This window comes from Schistocerca gregaria, chromosome 9 (assembly GCF_023897955.1).
Source record: "Schistocerca gregaria isolate iqSchGreg1 chromosome 9, iqSchGreg1.2, whole genome shotgun sequence".
In the NCBI taxonomy this organism is placed as follows: Eukaryota; Metazoa; Arthropoda; class Insecta; order Orthoptera; family Acrididae; genus Schistocerca; species Schistocerca gregaria.
Genome location: NC_064928.1, coordinates 189,398,454 through 189,412,755, shown reverse-complemented (window position 1 = coordinate 189,412,755; position 14,302 = coordinate 189,398,454). Strand labels below are relative to the sequence as shown.

Below are 14,302 nucleotides of genomic sequence, written 5' to 3'. Positions count from 1 at the left end.
GTGGGGCGGCGGAGGGGTGAAGTGGACTTCGGTAGTCATCGTGGGGTTGTGGACCACTTCGGCTGCAGTGGTGAGGGAGCCTCTCCGTCGTTTCTAGGTCCCTGATTAACATACAATACAATACAAGGTCAGCAGCTTGTGAAAAAGTACATTCTCGGTACAAACTAAACGTGTAGTGCCTTCACATACGTTCCCCGCGCTATCAATGGCTCCTAAAAATTACATTCTATCATCGGAAAAGTCTGTAGTAAGTGGAATAATACGGTACATAATGGAGCTTTGAATAAGAGTCATATAGTAAAATACTCTCCCATTTGCGTGCTGCCAAATGCCAAAATCCCACTTCGATATCGCAAATCGTTTATGAAATATGAGGAATGTTATGGATATTTTGCTCTGGTTTTATCGATAGAGCGGGGCGATCGCAAATGAGTATGCTACGACGGCTATTCGGAAAGTAAGGAGCGATAGGTCGTGAAATGGAAACCACAGTGAAAATCAAAACTGTTTTATTTGCAACAGTTAGCTACAACGTTCAGCTACTTATCTCCACAGTCGCCGACCCGACTTGGACGTTTGTCATAGTGTTGTACCAACTTTACAATACCCTCGTTATACAAGGCAGCCGCCAGTTCTTTTCCGCCAATTCTCTACACTGGCCTACAGCTTGTTGTCTGTGCCAAAATGTTGTCTTCATAGCCAGAGGTTCATGTCAGCAGAGATGAAACTCGGAGGGAAACAATTACGGGCTGTACTGTGGGTGATCAAACATTTCCAACTGAAAACGACGCAGGAGCATCTTCATTGCCCCTGCAGAATGCGGCTGAGAATTGCCTTGAAGAAGAAAACGCACTACAGTAATGTAATTTTGGCTGCATAGCTCCAGGCGAAATTTCTCACCAGACCCTCGTCCTTGGCGGGAGACACTATTGTTCTAGGTAGCTTTATGTCCTCCCTGTGTGCTCAGAACTAAAACGAACTACGTAACGAAATCGACGGGCATACTGCACACACACCTGTGCAAAACTTCATCGGATTTTCACTGTGGTTTCCATTTCGCGACCGATCGTTCCTTCCTTTCCGAATAACCCTCGTACACCAGATCCATTTTCCCGAGACTGGTGACAGATAGAGACCTCCTTCCAAGCTTAAAGAAAATTGGATATGTTAGCTAAATTTCATACGCAGCAACATACTATGTAATATGTACCAAACGCAAAATCATAGCGACCTCTGTTTTCCATTGCAAACTTTTTCGAATTTCACGTAGTGTCTCATTTCCATTTAAATATTACAATGGCTATGACCCTTAACGAAATGTTGGGCAAATCATTGTGAAGCGACATATAAAGCTACAAGTAACGCAAAAATATTTTTTTTCCGAATACTTTCTGTAAAATCGTTTGAGACAGATTGCAGGGCTTGTGCCTCGATTATGTCATCGCCAACAGGCCGAAAGTCGTCGAACACTGTCGGCTCCCCTTCCGAAAAAACGAGCAAACTCGCCCAGCGCTTTGGACAAAAACTTGTCACAGCGCATCGGCCAACGTACCCTGCGAGGGTTGTACTGTGACGCCCTTTGATCTAGAGAACCGCGAAAACCAACATGGATTCAGGAGTCGCGCTGACGATAACCCGCTAAGTATAAATGCGCTGCGGGTTGCCGGCACGGAAGGCGATGCTCAGAGAGACGCTACGTGTAGCCTTCGATTACTGCCACAGGTAGCGTAGAAATGCCCATGAATTTCCCACGTATCATACTACCAACCCCACCGACATGCGTGTGTGACGTGGTGCGTGATGCAAGTATCGTATGACGTCATATCTGGACACGACCGTCAACCTGGTGTAAGAAGAAGCGCGATTCGTCGGAGTAGGCGACACGTTTCGGTTGATCACAGTACAGTCTACCTTTCAGGTGATGAACAACTGGCTTATACCTTATGTACACGATAGTGCAGCCGTCTATATATATATGCATATAGTGATACCAGTGTAGTCCGCATTAACGTGTTTCAATTTGCAGTCCTCTTTCTGCCGTCGCCAGGCATTTTGCTACCCAAATAACAAAACTCGTCTGGTACGAGTATTTTTGGGATCTCTTCTATTCCGATTACTTCATCTAACTTAATACGGTTGGACTCCATTGTCCTTGGTTAATTCTTTTTTTCATGTATGTCCCAGAAGCTTAATTCTGTTTCGTTCAAGCCATTATTGTCTCTGACGAAGTCAGTTCCCTATACGAGTTATAATTTAATCTTCTTGTACCCTATGACACCCCCGGAAACATTTTTTTAGTTATTTACATATTATATTTAGTTTGCACTATTCAAGGCACATAAATTGTTGTCTACCGCCTCAATTGGTTAAGTCGAGAAAAGGATCGTTGGAGCAAACGCCCCCCTGAGCTGTATGCGCGCCTGTGGCAGCGGCTACTACATACGCTTGGAAAAACAACGGGTTGCATATGTATCAGGCTTTGTCGCACGCTTGGCTGACTACACACATCTCACACCAACGGATAAAAAAGGCGAAGAAAGTGTCAGATGAAACCACTTGTAGATTACCACCCGTAGGAAGATGCACTTTATTTCTAATATAAATATTTTTCTTTGGATGACTTAGACCGAGCGAGGTGGCGCAGTGGTTAGCACACTGGACTCGCATTCGGGAGGACGACGGTTCAATCCCGCGTCCAGCCATCCTGATTTAGGTTTTTCGTGATTTCCCTAAATCGCTCCAGGCAAATGCCGGGATGGTTCATTTCAAAGGGCACGGCCGACTTCCTTCCCCATCCGTCCCTAATTCGATGAGACCGATGACCTCGCTGTCTGGTCTCCTCCTCCAAAAACCAACCAAAGTTTGAACGAGTTAGATTGTTAATGTTTTGATTGCAATGCGATTTACGTTTCGGAGAAAGTGCCGAAAACACAGGGTTTTCATGGAATTTGCGGTGGCTGTTTCAAGAAATGTGACAGCTTGGTGGTGTCATGCACGGTGACATTATATATTTCACAGATTCTTTCATGTTCACGTTTAAAAGCCTTCAGCTTGTTCTTACGTGACATTTTAGCTCTCTCAAGATAGTACTCTATACAGCAGTACCGATAAGACAGAGCATTTGATAACTGACAAACGAGTGGTTTATTGAAGGTTGCAGTATTTTTAGATTTCTTCGTGTTGTCCATGCGCTATTTTCCCGCATACCGTGATTCATTACAATGCTCTGCCCCAAACGTCCATACTCTGAAATTACTTCCTCAATTTGTTTGGTACCGGTAGATTTCTTTTCCCTTAGAACGCCCTCTTCGTCAGTAATAGTTTGCTTTTTATGCCCTCCTTGCTTCGTGCGTGTTGTTATTTTGCTTCGAACTTCGAAACTTCGTATACTTTGTGGTCATCAATTTTCATGTGAATTCTCGCTATTTTCATTTCTGCTACTCTTCATTACATTCAGCTTGCTTCTGCTTACTCGTAATTCATATTCCGTACTCATTAGACAGTTCATGCGATTCGACAGATTTTGTAATTCTGCCAGCCTCGGTGGCCGAGCGGCTCTAGGCACTTCAGTCCGTAACCGCGCGACTGCTACGGTCGCAGGTTCGAATCCTATCTCGGGCATGGATGTGTGTGATGTCCTTAGGTTAGTTAAGTTTAAGTAGTTCTTAGTTCTAGGAGACTGATGACCTCAGATGTTAAGTCCCACAGTGCTTACAGCCATTTGAACAGCCTTCCTTTAGTTCTTAGGGTTCTGTAGAATGTTCCGTTAATGTAATTAAATGTTTGTACTTTCTTTCGTATGTTCATTTCTATATTGAATGAGATGGTATTTGCTACGAAGTCGAACGAGTTTATTCTTACTACTTTCTGATCAACTGATATTATTTTGCTGCGAAATGGCTCCTAACCACTGAAAGCTGTAATGTTTGTTTTCTTTGAAGATACTAACAGAGTATATAACTTAGTTGTTGTGGATGAAATATGAACATCTGTTCGGAATGTATTCTCGCTATAAGCAATCACAATTTGGCTATGAGCATAGAGTGACGCTGTAGAATAATTTCTTTCGTTGAAGTCGTAGGTATAAACGATCTCCTTATCCATTGCCTCAGATGTTAAGTCCCATAGTGCTCAGAGCCATTTGAACCATTTTTTGTAATTCTTCCTCGTATTCGCTTAGTGCAGAACCGTCATCAACGAATCTTATAACTGATATTTCTTCTCCCTGAATTTTAATCCCACTTCTGAATATTTCTAATGTTTCCCTCATTGCTTCTCCCTGAACTGCAGGGGCGAAATACTGCATTTTTGTCTTACACCTTTCTTAACGCGAACACTTCGTTCTTGATGTTCCATAGTTATTGTTCCCTCTTGATTCTCTTACATGTTGTATAGTATTCGTGTTTTCAAGAAGCTTACTCCCATTAGCCTCGGAATTCGAAGCATTTTTTAATACTTTACATTCTCAAGCGTTTTTCGTAGGTGTACAAATAGTATGAAACTGGCTTAATTTTGCTTAAGCTTTGGTTTCCCTGTGAAACATAACGTCAGAACTGCGTCTCTGGTGCCGTTACCTTTCGCAAAGCCAAAGTGATGGCCTCCTAACAGATCGTCAGTTTTCTTTTCATTCATCTCTACACATCTTGTCAGCAGCTTCGACGAAAGAGCTTTCAAGCTGACACTGCAATAATTTTCTCATTTATCTGCTTCTACTATCTTCAGAATTGCGTGGATGGAATTTTTCCGGAAGCCTGATGTTACGTCACCAGTCTCATAGTTTCTGCACGTCAATACGAATAGTGGTTTTCTTTGCTTTTCTGTCTGTTGCCGAGGGGTGCCACTGGAAACATCTGAAGCTCACATGCAGCAATAACCACTGTTTGTTTATTAACTAAGAAGAGAACTTAACCCTAGAAGGGTACATCAGGATCACTCGCCGCCGCGGGATAGCCGCGCGGTTTGTGCGCCTTGCCACGGTTCACACGGCTCTCCCCATCGGAGGTTCGGGTTCTCCCTCGGTCATGGTTGTGTGTGTTGTCCTTAACGTAAGTCAGTTTAAGTTCGATTAAGTAGTGTGTAATCCTAGGGACCGATGACCTCAGCAGTTTGGTTCCATAGGACCTTACCATCACCAGGGCCACTCGGTTCCTGGAATTTTTTGTTTCTTTATGTGTATGCACCACTGCACATACACAGTCCGCTGCCACCGATGTAAATTCAGAACTGAGTCAGACCTAGTAAAGAACGACATTCGAAGTTGTGAGACATTGTTGTTTAATTGATTTGACAAAAAAGTTTTTTGAAAGATCACAGTGACTCTCCAGTGCACACTATGTAACTGTTCTGTCGCAAAGTGTGAAGTACATCTGAGTGAAAGCTGCACGTAGGAATGACATTTTACAGACATGAAGATGCTATACGGTAAGCGTTGTTGGAGGAAATCAATCGTGAAAGTTATGTACGTGACTTTGGTGATGAGACTGATTCACAAGCTGATGTTCCTGCATCAGTTATGTACGTTAGCAAAACTTTGCGGAATCTTCATACAGCGATGAAGAACATACAGTCGTCCACGGCAGGAATGGCCATCCTCAGAACTCAGTTGTCCCTAATAGAAGAGGACCACCAGTTGCCGATAACACTGTAGTCTATATTGCAAAAGTGTCGAAGTAATGAATGAATGCATTTATGAATAATTGTGAATACCTCGAAAAATTTGTGTGATATGTGCATTTCATTAAATGAATAGCATCTTTATCTAATTAAACTGCAAATAAAGTCTTTAGATCCGGGTCGCTTTTCACGTTGCATCGTTGAAGTGATTCTATGGCTGTTTTTATGTACAGAGGGAGGTGGCGCAGCGGCTAGCACACTGAACTCGCATTCGGAAGGATTACCCAACCCGCGTCTGGCCACCGAGATTTAGGCTGTCCACGATTTCCCTAAACTGCTCCATGCAAATGCCTGGGTGGTTTCTTTGAAAGGGCGCGACCGATTTTCTTCCCCATCCTTGACACCATCCGCGCTTGTTCCCCAATATCCACGATGTCGACGGGACGTTAAACCCTGTCTCCTCCCCTCCCCCTTCCTGTTTCTGCTTACTCTCGAATTTTGGACGTTGCCATTTTTCGGGGTACACTCAGCCTCGTGATGTCAACTGAGGAGCTACTCGACCGAATTGTAGTGGCTTCGGTCAATAATACCATCATAACGACTAGGATAGCGGTGTGCTGACCCCATGCCCCTCCTACCCCCATCGTCCACTAAGGATGACACGGCTGTCGGATGGTCCCGATAGGGCACTCGTGGCCTGACGACGGAGAGCTTTTTTTTTTAATACTAATAGTGATTGAAAAAGTACACAACAGCCGTGAAATAATACGTGTTTAGTATGTGCAAGACCCTTTTCATTATAAAATATTGTATATTCCGACAATTTCTCCAGAAATAATTGTGGGTCACTTTAACTCTGGTGTCATGTTCATATTACAGTTTCAGAGGTGTACACTGGTAGGGTTAATACAGTTCTGGGGCGGAAGTCCACGGTACTTGATTGCAAAGTGAAAAGCCACTCCTTGACATTGCCTAGAAGTTGCGTACAATAAGTGAGTCCATGAAGCCGTAGTCGGCGTTTAGCGGCAGGGTCCGGGTAGAGTGTGGGCTCGTGCACGCGTGAAATGCAGGCACAGTTGACGGGTTTCCAGCGACTACCAAACGGCAAGACGAATCCGGCAGATGGGCTGCAGGTGTGGTTGCCATGGAGTCCGGAGCACGCGGAGATATAAACACACGCCAGAGGACGTATACTGGTGCGGCATTGTAGTCACCACACGGACCGTGCACCCGAAAGTTGGGCGTTGAGCGTGCACAGTTTCTGATGTCATAGCGGGGAATAGCTCGTTGGAGAGTCTTTTCGAACGTGCAGAGCAATTCCTAGCACTTCAGGTACTCTGAACGTGCGCTTGAACTTTGATCAATTAGACGGCAGAACGCCGCTGCGTCACTCGCACTCCATCTCCCCTCGGTGCAGAATTGTGAGGCGCGACATTGTCTTTCAGTCGAAGCCTGTGTGTGTATATATGCCGTCTTTGAACACCAGGTAAATAAGGAGCTCTCGGAAACGCGCGGTTAGTTGTATCATTCGTTGTAATAAAATAACGGGAAACACCATTATCGTGGTAAAGGAATTATTGTAACTTGGGTATTACGCGAGTATACCATTCGAAGCCAACAGAATGCTGAGGATCCATCAAAAAATTAGTATTCTTGGCACAATTTGTTATAATTAAATATCAATTACTATACAGTTCCGATTGAAGCTTTCAGGACATGTTAACAAACTAGATGTGGTCACAAAAGACTTGTCGCGTTAGCGCAGTTAGCGTCAGAGGTGCGTGGCGATCTTCATGATGTGTTTGTGGTTCATCCCACTAGATTCAATTTTTTTAAACCTTCGCGTCATTAATAGGTTCTGATACTTCGTTTTGGTTTAATATAAGTATACAGGGTGTAAATTGCAAGTTGACAAATCAGAATAACTCGAAAAATAAGCTTTACGCGAAAAAATGTGTAGAATCCAAAGTTGATTATTTTCGAGGGGGACATCTGCTGGTGCTAAAATTAACTCGCTGCCACAGCCCTTTGGGGTGGGGCGGGAGGCAACTTTAAAATTTCAAATCGGAACCCCCATTTTTTACTGCAGAATCAGATTCTACATAAAAAACTACGTACATTTGCTCTTAAACATTAGTTTTGATTCTCGATAGTTGGCGCTGTAATGAAAGAAAATCCATGTTCTCATTTTTGCGTGGAAAATGGTTATCGATAGATAGAAAATAGTTAGTTACTTCATAAATTTTGATTCGCTAAAACTAAAACTGTCCCTCTCTCCCCATAGAGTGGGGTTTGAGAGAGAGGAATTAGAGTTTTACAAATGTTGACCCAAATATTAATTTTTTCTGCAGATTCGGATTGTTTTAAAGATTGCCACTCCAATTCACGTATCATGTCTGTGACACTATCTCCCCTATTTCACTACGATACAAAGGTCAGCAAGTGGAAGCAGTTAATTCCAAAAATTGTCTAGGAGTACTCATTAGGAGTGATTTAAAATGGAATGATCATATGAAGTTGATCGTTGGCAAAGCAGATGCCAGACTGAGATTCATTGGAAGTATCCTAAGGAAATGTAATCCGAAAACAAAGGAAGTAAGTTACAGTACGCTTGTTCGCCCACTGCTTGAATACTGCTCAGCAGTGTGGGACCAGCACCAGATAGGGTTGATAGAAGAGAAAGAGACGATCCAACGGAGAGCAGCGCGCTTCGTTACAGGAACATTTAGTAATCGCGAAAGTGTTACGGAGATGACAGATAAACTCCAGTGGAAGACTCTGCAGGAGAGCTGCAGTAGCTCGGTACGGGCTTTTGTTAAAGTTTCGAGAACATACCTTCACCGAAGAGTCAAGCAGTATATTGCTCCCTCCTACGTATATCTCGCGAAGAGACCATGAGGAGTTGGTGACTGAAATTTCGTAAATAGATGTAGATATCTTATCTAAATCATTTTGCAAGTCTTTTTGATCATCTGATGACTTTACAAGACGGTAAGTGAGTGCATCATTTTCAAACAATCTAAGACGGCTACTCAGATTGTCTCCTATGTCGTTAATATAGATTAGGAACAACAGAGGACCTATAACACTTCCTTGGGGGACGCCGCATATTACTTCCGTTTTACTCGATGACCTTCCCTCTATTATTACGAACTGTGACCTTTCTGACAGGAAATCACGAATCCAGTCGCACAACTGAGGCGACACTGCGTAGGCACGCAGTTTGATTAGAAGACGCTTGTGAGGAACGGTGTCGAAAGCGTTCTGGAAATCTAAAAATATGGAATCAATTTGACATTCCCTGTCGATAACAGTCATTACTTCATGAGCATAAAAAGCTAGTTTTATTTCGTAAGAATGATATTTTCTGAATGCGTGCTGACTATGTATCAATTAATCGTTTTCTTTCATAATGTTGGAATACAGCATGTGCTCCAATACCCTAAAACAAATCGACGTTAGTGATATGGGCCTGTAATTGAACGGACTACTCCTACTTCCTTTCTTTGGGTATTGATGCGACTTGAGCAATTTTCCAGTCTTTGGGTAAGGATCTTTCTGTGAGCGAGCGGTTGTCTATCATTGTTAAATATGGAGCTATTGTATCTGCATACTCTGAAAGGAACCTGACTGGTGTACAATCTGGACCGGAGGCCTTGCCTTTATGAAATGATTAAACCTGCATTGCTACACCGAGGATATCTACTTCTGTGTTTCTCATCCTCGCAATTGTTCTTGATTGGAATTCAGGAATATTTACTTCGTCGTCTTTGGTGAAGGTGTTTCGGAAGACGCTGTTTAATAACTCTGCTTTAGTGACACTGCCATCAGTGACTTCACAGTTGTTATCGCGCACTGAAGGTATTAATTGCGTCTTGCCACTGGTGTGCTTTATGTATGACCAGAATCTCTTCGGATTTTCTGCCAGATTTCGAGAAAGAGTTTCGTTGTGGAAATTATTAAAAGCATCTCGCACTATAGTACGCGTTATATTTCGAACTTCTGCGAAATTTTGCCAATCTTGTAACCGTTGTATTAAGGAGACTGCTAATTAAATTACATATTAATGCAGTGCTAAGCAAAAAAGGGAAAGCAGAAAGGTGGGAGAACTATATAGAGGGTCTATACAAAGGCGATGTTCTTGAGGACAATATGATGGAAATGGAAGAGAATGTAGACGAACATGAAAGACCCAAGTCGAAACAAGGCCCCGGGAGTAGATAACATTTCATTAGAACTACCTGCCGTCTTGGGAGAGCCAATCCTGACAAAACTCTACCATCTGGTGAGCAAGATGTATCAGACAGGCGAAATACCCTCAGACTTCAAGAAGAATATAATAATTCCAATACCAGAGAAAGCAGGTGTTGACAGGTGTGAAAATTAACGAACTATCAGTTTAATAAGCCACAGCTGCAAAATAGTAACAAGAAATCTTTACAGACGAATGGAAAAACTGTTAGAAGCTGACCTCGGGGAAGATCAGTTTGGATTCCGTAGAAATGTTGGAACACGTGAGGCAATACTGCCCCTACGACTTATCTTAGAAGAAAGATTAAGGAAAGGCAAACCTACGTTTCTAACATTTGTAGACTTAGAGGAAGCTTTTGACAATGTTGACTGGAATACTCTCTTTCAAATTATGAAGGTGGCTGGGGTAAAATACATGGAGCAAAAAGCTATTTACAATTTGTACAGAAACCAGATGGCAGTTATAAGAGTCGAGGGACATGAAAGGGAAGCAGTGGTTGGGAAGGCAGTTAGACAGGGTAGTAGCCTACCCGCGTTGTTATTCAATCTGTATATTTAGGAGGCAGTAAAGGAAACAAAACAAAAATTCGGAGTAGGTGTTGAAATCCATGGAGAAGAAGTAAAAACTTTGAGGTTCGCCAATGACATTATAATTCTGTCAGAGACAGCAAAGAACTTGGAAGAGCAGTTGAATGGAATGGACAGTGTCTTGAAAGGAGGATATAAGATGAACATCAACAGAAGCAAAACAAGGATAATGGAATGTAGTGGAATTAAGTCGGGTGATGCTGAGGGAATTAGATTAGGAAATGAGCACTTAAAGTAGTAAAGGAGTTTTACTATTTGGGGAGCAAAATAACTGATGATGGTCAAAGTAGGGAGGATATAAAATGTAGATTGGCAATGGCAAGGAAAGCGTTTCTGAAGAAGAGAAATTTGTCAACATCGAGTATAGATTTAAGTGTCAGGAAGATGTTTCTTAAAGTATTTGTATGGAGTGTAGCCATGTATGGAAGTGAAACATGGACGATAAATAGTTTGGACAAGAAGAGAATAGAAGCTTTCGAGATGTGGTGCTACAGAAGAATGATGAAGATTGGATGGGTAGATCACATAACTAATGAGGAAGTGTTGAATAGGACTGGGGAAAAGAGAAGTTTGTGGCGCAATTTGACTAGAATAAGGGATCGGTTGGTATGATATGTTTTGATTCATCAAGGGATCACCAATTTAGTATTGTGGGGCAGCGTGGAGGGTAAAAATCGTAGAGGGAGAGCAAGAGATGGATACACTAATCAGATTCTGAAGGATGTAGGCTGCAGTAGGTAATGGGAGATGAAGAAGCTTGCACAGGATAGAGTAGCGTGGAGAGCTGCATCAAACCAGTCTCTGGACTGAGGACCACAACGACAACATTAATACAATAATTTGCATTATTTTTGGTCCCGAGGTTTTCTCTAAAAATCTGCTGCGCAGACCCGAACTGCGCACAGAGATGTTCTTAGCGGTTAAGGGCTGCTACTCACTCGTCCTCGGAGCGCCTGCAGCCGCCGCCTGTGTCAGACAGCCCTCCCCGGCGAGCAGTTGCTCGACACGCCACACCTCCCGCTGTATCTTTCTCGTTTACTATCTGGAGCGCGGCCAACTTATGAGCTGACTGCTGCCGGCAGTTATGTAAGAAGCCGGCCTTACATCTGGCCGTGGTGTGCGCCTCTCGTGTTTTATGTTTCTGTCTGAGTCCACTTGTGTAATGGTGCAGCCGAGCGCGCGGAGAACCTTACTCAGACAGCCGTGTGTGCAGCCAGTACTTGGGCGACAAGAAAATGTCCCGACCCGTCACTGAAAGACTGTTGTTTTGGATAAGTAGCGCACTTATTTTGTCACCTAGTCCTCTTTGTGAAATACAGGGCGTATACAGACGTACTGGCTGTACCTCAGTTCAAGTTACACTCATCTAAAGGTGTAGAGGGGACTTAATAGCTAAAGTTTTACTTAGGAACCCATGCCAAATTTAAACAGTCGCAAATTCCCCGCGATTGGCGATCTTTTACAGAAGCTTAAAATTTATCGCGGACTTCAATGCCAGATGCCTATAACAGTTTCCACAACGAAACTTTGTCTCGAAACCTGGCAGAAAACTCAAAGAGGATCTTGTCGTATGTGAAGTATGTTAGCGGCTAGAAACAATCAATGCCTTCTCTGCGCAATGGCAATGGAGATACTAGCGAAGGCAGTGCTGCCAAAGCAGAGTTACTAAACACAGCCTTCCGAAATGCTTTCACGAAAGATGACTATGTAAATATTCCACAATTCGAATCGAGAACAGCTGCCAACTTACGAACGTAGAAGTAAATATCCTCGGAGTAGAGAAGCAACCCAAATCACTTAGTAAAAGCAAGTCTTCTGGCCCAGACTGTATACCAATTAGGTTCCTTTCCGAGTATGCCAATGCATTAGCTCCATACTTAACAATCATATACAACCGTTCGTTCGACGAAAAATCCGTACCCAAAGACTGGAAGGTTGCACAAAATGGCTCTGAGCACTATGGGACTTAACATCTGTAGTCATCAGGCCCCTAGAACTTAGAACTACTTAAACCTAACTAACCTAAGGACATCACACACATCCATGCCCGAGGAAGGATTCCAACCTGCGACCGTAGCGGTCACGCGGTTTCAGACTGAAGCGTCTAGAACCTCACGGCTACACCTGCCGGCTAAGGTTGCACAGGTCACACCAATATTCAAGAAAGGTAGTAGGAGTAATCCACTAAATTACAGGCCCATATCGTTAACGTCGATATGCAGCAGGATTTTAGAACATATATTGTATTCGAACGATATGAAATACCTCGAAGAAAACGGTCTATTGACTCACAGTCAACATGGGTTTAGAAAACATCGTTCTTGTGAAACACAACTAGCCCTTTATTCACATGAAGTGCTGAGTGCTATTGACAAGGGATTTCAGATCAATCCCGTATTTCTGGATTTCAGAAAGAATTTTGACACTGTACCACACAAGCGGCTCGCAGTAAAACTGCGTGCTCATGGAATATCGTCTCAGTTATGTGACTGGACTTGTGACTTCCTGTCAGAGATGTCACAGTTCATTGTAATTGACGGAAAGTCATCGAGTAAAACAGAAGTGATTTCAGGCGTTCCCCAACGTATCGTTGTAGGCCCTTTGCTGTTCCTTATCTATATAAACGATTTGGGAGACAATCTGAGCAGCCGTCTTCGGTTTTTTGCAGATGACGCTGTCGTTTATCCACTAATAAAGTCATGAGAAGATCAAAACAAACTGCAAAACGATTTAGAAAATATATCTGAATGCTGCGAAAAGTGGCAGTTGACCCTAATTAACGAAAAGTGTGAGGTCATCGACATGAGTGCTAAAAGGAACACGTTAAACTTCTGTTACACAATAAATCAGTCTTATCTAAATACCTAGGTATTTCAATTACGAACAACTTAAATTGGAAGGAACACATAGAAAATGTTGTGGGGAAGGCAAACCAAACACTGCGTTTTATTGGCAGGACACTAAGAAAATGTAACAGACCTACTAAGGAGACTGCCTACACTACTCTTGTCCGTCCTCTTTTAGAATACTGCTGCGCGGTGAGGGATCCTAACCAGAAAGGACTGACGGAATACATCGAAAAAGTTCAAAGAAAGGCAGCACGTTTTGTATTATCGGGAAATATGGGAGAGAGTGTCACAGAAATGATACAGAATTTGGGATTTAAATCGTTAACAGAAAGGCTTTTTTCGTTGCCACGGAATCTCCTCACGAAATTCCAAACACCAACTTCCTCCTCAGAATGAGAAAATATTTTGTTGACACCAACGTACTTAGGGAGGAACGATCACCACGATAAAATAAGGGAAATCAGAGCTCGTACGGAAAGATATAGGTGCTCATTCTTTCCACACGCTATACGACAGTGGAATAGTGAATGGTGAAGATGGTTCGATGAACCCTCAGCCTGGCTCTTAAATGTGATTTGCAGAGTATCCATGTAGATATAGATGTAGAAACTGAGGAAGAAATTGAGGAAGTAAAAGAACAGAGTGGCTTTCGGGCAGGATGGTCTTGTATCGATAATATCTGCAGCATTAGAGACGTGACTGCCGACAGAATGCCACATAACCTGGATAGACACTTGGTTTTTTATAGATTTGCAGAACGCATATGACAGTTTACCACTTCCTAGAATGTGGGAAGAAAAGAAAAACCAGATCATTCATAAATGTTTTGTGCTAGTAGCCAAAAAGCTATGTTCGGAAAATACTTGTCGTGTTAAAGTTGGGAAGCTACTATCGCAGAAACTTAAGGTTAGCGAAAGACTGAGACAAGAAAGTAGTTTAGTGCCTACCCTCTTTAAAATATTCTTGAATTAAGCACTGAAAAATTGGAAAAGGAAGTACAA

At 42.8% G+C, this 14,302-nt stretch overlaps 1 protein-coding gene across 2 annotated transcripts in view; it reads left to right on the top strand.

The window, feature by feature from the left end:
- The window catches only part of LOC126292259 (inositol-trisphosphate 3-kinase A-like), an 847,830-nt gene that overhangs the window by 278,380 nt on the left and 555,148 nt on the right, over nt 1-14,302 (top strand). The gene's annotated exons all lie outside the window — the stretch shown is intronic.